The sequence below is a fragment of the Triticum aestivum genome, chromosome 2A (assembly GCF_018294505.1).
Source record: "Triticum aestivum cultivar Chinese Spring chromosome 2A, IWGSC CS RefSeq v2.1, whole genome shotgun sequence".
In the NCBI taxonomy this organism is placed as follows: domain Eukaryota; kingdom Viridiplantae; phylum Streptophyta; class Magnoliopsida; order Poales; family Poaceae; genus Triticum; species Triticum aestivum.
In genome coordinates this window covers 582,257,481-582,265,591 of record NC_057797.1, presented here as the reverse complement: position 1 = coordinate 582,265,591, position 8,111 = coordinate 582,257,481, and positions in this window count along the sequence as shown.

Below are 8,111 nucleotides of genomic sequence, written 5' to 3'. Positions count from 1 at the left end.
ACTGTCTCTTGTTGCTTCACTCCCTCTGGATACTCAACACAACCGAAAGGGATGCTGGCGTTATTGACATTTCGTCACGTCAGACTAATGCAAGTACCTGGAAATTCAGGGCTCATAATCGAGGGCATTACTCAGCCCAGTATATGTTGTAAAGTCCGAATACCTTAGGGAGTGTTCGGCGTCGCGAGTTTGGCCTTATATGCATCAGCTCGGAATCATATCTTTGGTCAACAGTTGGGTTTGCCCGGCTCCCGTGTTTTGCTACCTTACGTTCCGCTCTATCGGCTAAGGTGGCACCAGGAGAACTACTGCGATTGTGCCCTGGTTCATCTGGATGAGCACCTCAGTAGAGAAAGCCGAAAACTGATTGTCATGATAAAGCGCAAGACTGGTCAACCACTCGATGACTCAACGAAATCTTCGCGATTCCTCCACATTAACGAAGGACCGGTTTCCCAGTCATGTATGTACGCGCACCGTATTTGGATGAGCGTGGAAGTACCAGGGGCTATATAGTAGCCGCACCATCAAACTCCTATGGCTAAGTGAAAGTGTTAAAGCTATATAGTCCGATTGCCTTGTCCGCCATGCTATCACCTCCTTAATGGACCAAGACATTGGGTCAAGTGTGAATACACGCTTTTCCGAACACCCCCACATTATGCGCGTGGGGGCTGAAGCCGACGACTGGAAACTTTCAGGTTATATACATACATGAACGGCCACACAGGAGGCATCATAATACTTCCAGGCAAAAGTATAAACACAACCTTTATAATCCAAATAGCATTGTTTTTACAATTGGGATACATGTCACTCGAACATGATACTCTTAGAGAACTGAGCCTCTATTAAACGAGCGCCTTCTAGGACTTCTTCAAAATAGTGCTCAGCCGAGACCTGGCCTACGGCCGGATCCCGGGTTGCAATAGCAGTGGCCCCCATCTCTGCCTAGTATGTCTTAACACGGGCAAGAGCCATCCGCGCACCCTCTATGCACGCCGACCTCTTTACAGTAATGTTGGCATCTGCCGCATCAAGTTGCTGCCTTAGTCCGGCAAACTCAGCAGTCCGGCCAGCCACCAGACCCTCAGCCGCCTGTAAATGAAAGCAGCGCGATCATTACCTGGGACTATGATCCTCTGTTTGCCACTCTGGACAGCAACCAGAGTCTCAGGGGCTACTATCTGTATAGAGCACACCTAGCGTGTGTGGTATCATCAAAAAAATTATATATTACTTTGCGTACCTCAAAGCCTCTTAGCTGGCTCGTAAAAGCCTCATGCAACCCACTTTTGGCGGATGAAATCCTCTCAACCACCATACCCATTAAAGTATGATGCGCCTCTGAGATAGCCGCTTGCTCAAAAAGACCCATCAGTGCGTCCAGTTGTGCACCGGACAATCCCAGACCCTTTTTGTTGCTCTCCTTAGGATCTGAATACTCCGGACTTCGGGTGGCCGAAGGGTTACCTTCTAGCCTTGGCGGATCAGGAGAAATCCTCCGTGATGACACCTCAGGGTCATCTGCCCTAGGAGGCGGGGAGACAGGGGGAGGCGTTTCACTCTCCATCATCTCCGAAAGAAGATCCCCCGAAGACAAACTCTGTCGAGAAGGGCTACAAGCCGGACTGCAAGATATATGTCTCGGTTATTGTCCTTAGAGATAAAGCATGATATATTTACCAAAGTACTCTTGTTCACTTACAGCTTGGTGGAGGGCTGGCCCCCTTGCGGGCACTGTTCGGTAAGGATGCCCTCCGGGGTAGGGCCCCCTGGCAAAGGTTTCTTCCCTCGTTTGGAAACCTTCGTTTCCAAGTCTTCAGAGGCAGTCCTTTTCCTTCCTTAGGGAGAGGGGATTCTAGATTCTTCTCCCTGATTATCCTCCTTCGCGGAGACACTAATTCCCCAGGTTTGGATGAGTAATGTGTGAAGCCCGCTTTCGACTTCTTTATTCCTCTCTTTATCTTCCCCTGATGGCACTTGATAAGGTGCGTGCTCAAGCATCCTGGCTAGTACAAGATCCAGTGAGCCTTCGGGAAGGGGGGCCGAACACCTGATCCTCTCCGCCTTTCTTATCCAGTCCTAGCCGAGAGCGATTTTTTCAAAATGATGTTATGACAAATAAAAAGACAACATGTTCAGCCGCGGAATTACTTACGTGGGTATCTAAACGGTTGCAGTTGAGACCCGCATCCTCAGTGGTGTCCGGACACTTTATTCGTGATCCGAAGAACAATCCATACATCTCTTCGAGCATCACGCCAAAGAATTGCTGAATAGTTCGCGGTCCTTCCGGGTTGAACTCCCACATACAGAGAGATCGACATTGGCATGGCAGGACCCGACGAACTAGCATAACTTGCATTACCTTGACAAGACTAACATCCCTCTTGAGGAGATCTCGGATGTGACTTTGCAATGTCAACACGTCATTAACTGGCCCCCAGTACAGCCCCTTGTTGACCCATGACACTAGTTGTGGCGGGGGACCCGAGCGGAAGGCGGGGGCAGCTGCCCACTTTGTACCTCGGGGAGCTGTGATGTAAAACCACTCCCGCTGCCATAAGTTGGACACCTCCGGGAAGGAACCCTTTGGCCATAGAGCATCGGTGCCTTTGCTTATTATGGCACCTCCGCATCACGCATGTCGCCCATCGATCGTCTTCAGCTTCACACTGAAGGTCTTGAGCCATAAGCCGAAGTGTGGGGTGATGCGGAGGAAGGCCTCACACACAACGATAAACACGAGATGTGAAGGATGGAATCTGGAGCTAGATCATGGAAATCGAGCCTGTAATAGAACATAAGCCCTCTTACAAAGGGATCAAGACTAAAGCCTAGCCCTCGAAGGAAGTGGGAAACAAATACGACACTCTCGTTGGGTTCGGGAGTGGGGATGACCTGCCCTTGAGGAGGTATCCTATGCGAGATTTCGGTGGTCAGATACCTGACTTCCCTTAGCTTCTTGATGTCCTCCTCTATGACAGAGGAGGCCATCCACCGACCTTGAAGGTTGGATCCAGACATAGTTGGAGGTCCGAAGCGCTTAGCCTGAGCCTTGGGTGTTGGAACTCGAGGTGGGGGAGAGGAAGGATCGAGCGCGAGAAGAAAAGGACATGCCTTGGCCCCTTTATAAAGAGGGTGAATATCAAGCGTCCTCCGCATGGCCATTTGGAACTTGCCTAAAATCGAGGAGTCACACTAACAAGCACGCTCCACACCCGTATTGATGAGAATCCCGTGATAAGGGGAACACGATCTCTGCTTCAACAAGACGTGCCAATAAAATCGCCTTGCAACACGTGCAGTGGCAGGCTGGGAAAAACAGTTCGTAATGACCGGACCACGGCAGGATGTCATGTTATGAAAAGTTGTCAGTAGATTAGATTTGTGGAATATTATACTCTCTACGGTGGTATGTGGAATTTGTTTTACAGAGCCGGACACAATCCTTGTGTTCAAAATATTCTATGGAGTATTCGGAGAAGGAACCCGCCTTGCAATGCCGAAGACAATCTGCGCGCCGGACTCATCGTTATTGAAGCCTGGTTCAGGGGCTACTGAGGGAGTCCTGGATTAGGGGGTCCTCGGACAGCCGGACTATATACTTTGGCCGGACTGTTGGACTATGAAGATACAAGATTGAAGGCTTCGTCCCGTGTCCGGGTGGGAGTCTCCTTTGCGTGGAAGGCAAGCTTGGCGATTCGGATATGTAGATCTCCTTCTCTGTAACCGACTCTGTGTAACCTAGCCCCCTCCGGTGTCTATATAAACCAGAGGGTTTAGTCCGTAGGACAAGAACAATCATAATCATAGGCTAGCTTCTAGGGTTTAGCCTCTACGATCTCGTGGTAGATCACCTCTTGTAATACTCATATCATCAAGATCAATCAAGCAGGAAGTAGGGTATTACCTCCATCGAGAGGGCCCGAACCTAGGTAAACATTGTGTCCCCTGCCTCCTATTACCATCAACCTTAGACGCACAGTTCGGGACCCCCTACCCGAGATCCGCCGGTTTTGACACCGACAACGGTCATCACCAGAAAGTATCCCGACTATTGTCACTCCGGGGTTTACAGATCCTAACACGTAATAGGTGACTATAACTTGCAAGATCAGATCTAGAACATAGATATAATGGTGATAACATAAACAGTTCAGATCTGAAATCATGGCACCTGGGCCTAAAGTGACAAGCATTAAGCATGGCAAAGTCATAGCAACATCAATCTCAGAACATAATGGATACTAGGGATCAAGCCCTAACAAAACTAACTCGATTACATGATGAATCTCATCCAACTCCCTCACCGACTAGCGAGCCTTACTCACTCCTGATGGGGAGCATCATGGAATTGGTGATGGAGAAGCGTTGGTGATGACGAAGATCAAAGATTCCCCTCTCCGAAGCCCCAAACGGACTCCAGACCCGGCCTCCCGATGAAGAATAGGAGGTGGCGGCGGCTCCGTCTCATGAAATGTGATAATTCTTTCTCCCATATTTTCTCTCCAAAATAGGATTTTATAACATCGGAGATAGGGTCAGCGGGGCCACTAGGTGGGCACAACCCACCTGGGCGCGCCAGGAGGGGGCGCGCCATGGTGGGTTGTGCTCCCCCAGGGACCCCCCTCCAGTGGTTCTTGGCTCCAATAATTTCTTGTAATGTATAAAAATTCTCCAAAAAGTTTCGTTCCATTCTGATAACTTTTATTTCTGCACAAAAACAACACCATGGTAGTTCTGCTGAAAATAGCGCCAGTCCGGGTTAGTTTCATTCAAATCGTGAAAATTAGAGTCCAAAACAAGAGTAAAAGCATTAGGAAAAGTAGATACGGCAGAGATGTATCACTGCTTGGGGTGCTACAATGAAGCCCAAGAAAACAGATGGAAATAATAAAACATGAACTGCCATAACTTCTACATATGTGCTCCGAATTGAGCAAACTCAAGCTTGTTAGATAGATGACGACGAGTAGTATCCAAACAACGACTGGTTATAGTGAGAAGAGGGAGAGAGAAATGCCAATGAAATAGAGATGTGAAACCTCTATGAATGAAGAACCAGCAAAACTCCATCATCGAAAACATCATAGAAGATGTATATATGAACTCCATTTTCGATGAACTCGAGCTTTTCATGACGATGACCATAAGCTCTAAAACTCACAAAGAGAAACACCAAACAAGAACCAAGAACAATGATGCAAAGATGCAATGGTTTGAGCTCTCTACGAACGATACAATCAAGCTACTAACTTGAGAGCCCCCCTTGATAGTACGACAATTGAACCTATAACCCGGTCTCCCAACTACCACCATGAGACCGGTAAAATAGACAACCTATCAAGGGCAAACCTTTGCCTTGCACATAGTCCACTTGAGCTAGATGACGACGATCTTGAGTCCCTCAAGTTGGACCACCTTTCTTGATTGCGTTGTCTTAGTAAAGACCAGTAGATTGCTCCCCCATACTCCACTATGGGTGAGCCACTCTTCGGAACATCTTGTAAGTGCATCTAGTGCCACCCCTAGTTGGTTTTGGAGTATTGACGACAAACTTGGTTGAGGGACTAATGTGTTTGTGAGAATTGCAGGATAACACAGGTAGTAGTCCCTCATTGATTCGCTTTACCTACCAGAGATGACCCCTAAAAATGTGTGAAGACATTGAAGACAATGGTGGTCTGTAAAGAGATTCACATTAAAGACTATGACATGAGAAGACATCGTATGAAGACTATGGAGTACGAAGACATAGTTGTTTCGTAGTTTCCTTTTCTTCTTTGTTGAGTCATAGGAACCACCGTACTGTTAAGTGGGGTCCAAGTGAACAAAGTCAGAGTGACTGAAGTGATGCTCAACCAAATCCTATGTCTTCGAGCGAAGACAACGAGAGCAAATCTTATCCAGAGCTGGATAAATCAGCTTTACTTATAGCCCAAGTTAAGCTGCCACGTGTGTTTGAAATCTGACCGTTGGACACGTGTCAGTTCCTTAGTGACTGAGGGAGTCCTGGACTAAGGGGTCTTCGGGCGTCCGACCTGTTAGCCATGGGCCGGACTGATGGGCTGTGAAGATACGAAGACCGAAGACTACACCCATGTCCGGATGGGACTCTCCTTGGCATGGAAGGCAAGCTTGGTGATTAAATATGTAGTTTCCTTTCTTTTTAACCGACCTTGTGTAACCCTAGATCCTCCCGGTGTCTATATAAACCGGAGGATTTAGTCCGGAGCAAGATAGACATTATCATAACCATACAAGCTAGGCCTATAGGGTTTAGCCATTACGATCTTGTGGTAGATCAACTCTTGTAATACTCATTGAGGGAGTCCTGGATTAGGGGGTCTCCGGAAAGCCGAACTATATCCTTTGGCCGGATTGTTGGACTATGAAGATACAAGATTGAAGACTTCACCCCGTGTCCAGATGGGACTCTACTTGGCGTGGAAGGCCAGCTAGGCAATACGGATATGTATATCTCCTCCTTTGTAACCGACCTTGTGTAACCCTAGCCCCTTCCGGTGTCTATATAAACCGGAGGGTTTTAGTCCGTAGGACAACATACAATCATACCATAGGCTAGCTTCTAGGGTTTAGCCTCTCCGATCTCGTGGTAGATCAACTCTTGTAATACCCATATTATCAAGTATAATCAAGCAGGACGTAGGGTTTTACCTCCATCAAGAGGGCCCGAACCTGGGTAAAACATCGTGTCCCCTGCCTCCTGTTACCATCCGCCTTAGACGCACAGTTCAGGACCCCCTACCCGAGATCCGCCGGTTTTGACACCGACATTGGTGCTTTCATTGAGAGTTCCTCTGTGTCGTCGCCGTTAGGCTTGATGGCTCCTTCGATCATCGATTGCGATGCAGTCCAGGGTGAGACTTTTCTCCTCGGACAGATCTTTGTATTCGACGGCTTAGCACTGCAGGCCAACTCATTTGGCCATCTGGAGCAGATCGAGAGTTACGCCCCTGGCCACCAGGTTAGGTTTGTAAGCTTAAACTACACGACTGATATCCGCGGAGACTTGATCTTCGACGGATTCGAGCCCCCGCTTAGTGTGCCACATGGTCACGATGAGCATGATTTAGCTCTGCCATCGGACAGTGTCCAGGAGATCGCACCGGCAACCGCTCCGATCCTCAATTCGGAGCCAGTTGCGCCATCCATGGACGGGTGGATAGACGCCACCACAAAGGCCGCACTCTCATCAGCGATCGAGCCGAGTATCGACCTTACCCTTCACGGGAGCCGTGACGCCGAACTACCGGATCCCTCCCCGGCCACGGACTCCGAACCGCCTGCGCCCGTGCCTATCAAATCCGATTGGGCGCCGATCATGGAGTTTACCTCCGCAGATATTTTTCAGCACTCGCCCTTCGGCGACATACTGAACTCATTAAGGTCTCTCTCCTTGTCAGGAGGCTCTCTCCTTGTCAGGAGAGTCCTGGCCGAACTACGTCCGGCAGGATTGGGATGCGGATGGCGAAGAAATTCGCCGCCCACCCACCACCCACTTAGTAGCCACTATCGGCGACTTAACTGACATACTCGACTTCGACTTCGAGGACATCGACGGTATGGACGACGATGCGGGAGACAAAGAGGAACCACTGCCCATAGGGCACTGGACGGCCACCTCGTCATATGACATATATATGGTGGACACACCCAAAGAAGGCAATGGCGACGAGACAGCGGAGGATGACCCCTCCAAGAAGCAACCCAAGCACCGACGTCAGCGGCGCCACTCTAAGTCTCGCCAAAGCAAAAGCGGTGACACCGGCACAGGAGATAATAGCACTCCGGACAGTGCAGACGACAACAATCCCCTCCAGCAAGATTTAGGGCAGGAGGATGGAGAAGCCAGCCCTCCCGAGAGAGCGGCATATGGAGAAGCGGAGGATGATAATTACATGCCTCCCTCCGAAGACGAGGCAAGCCTCGACGATGACGAATTCATCGTGCCTGAGGATCCCGTCGAACAAGAGCGCTTCAAGCGACGGCTTATAGCCACGACAAATAGCCTTAAGAAAAAGCAATAGCAGCTTCAAGCTGATCAAGATTTGCTAGCTGATAGATGGACTGAAGTCCTTGCG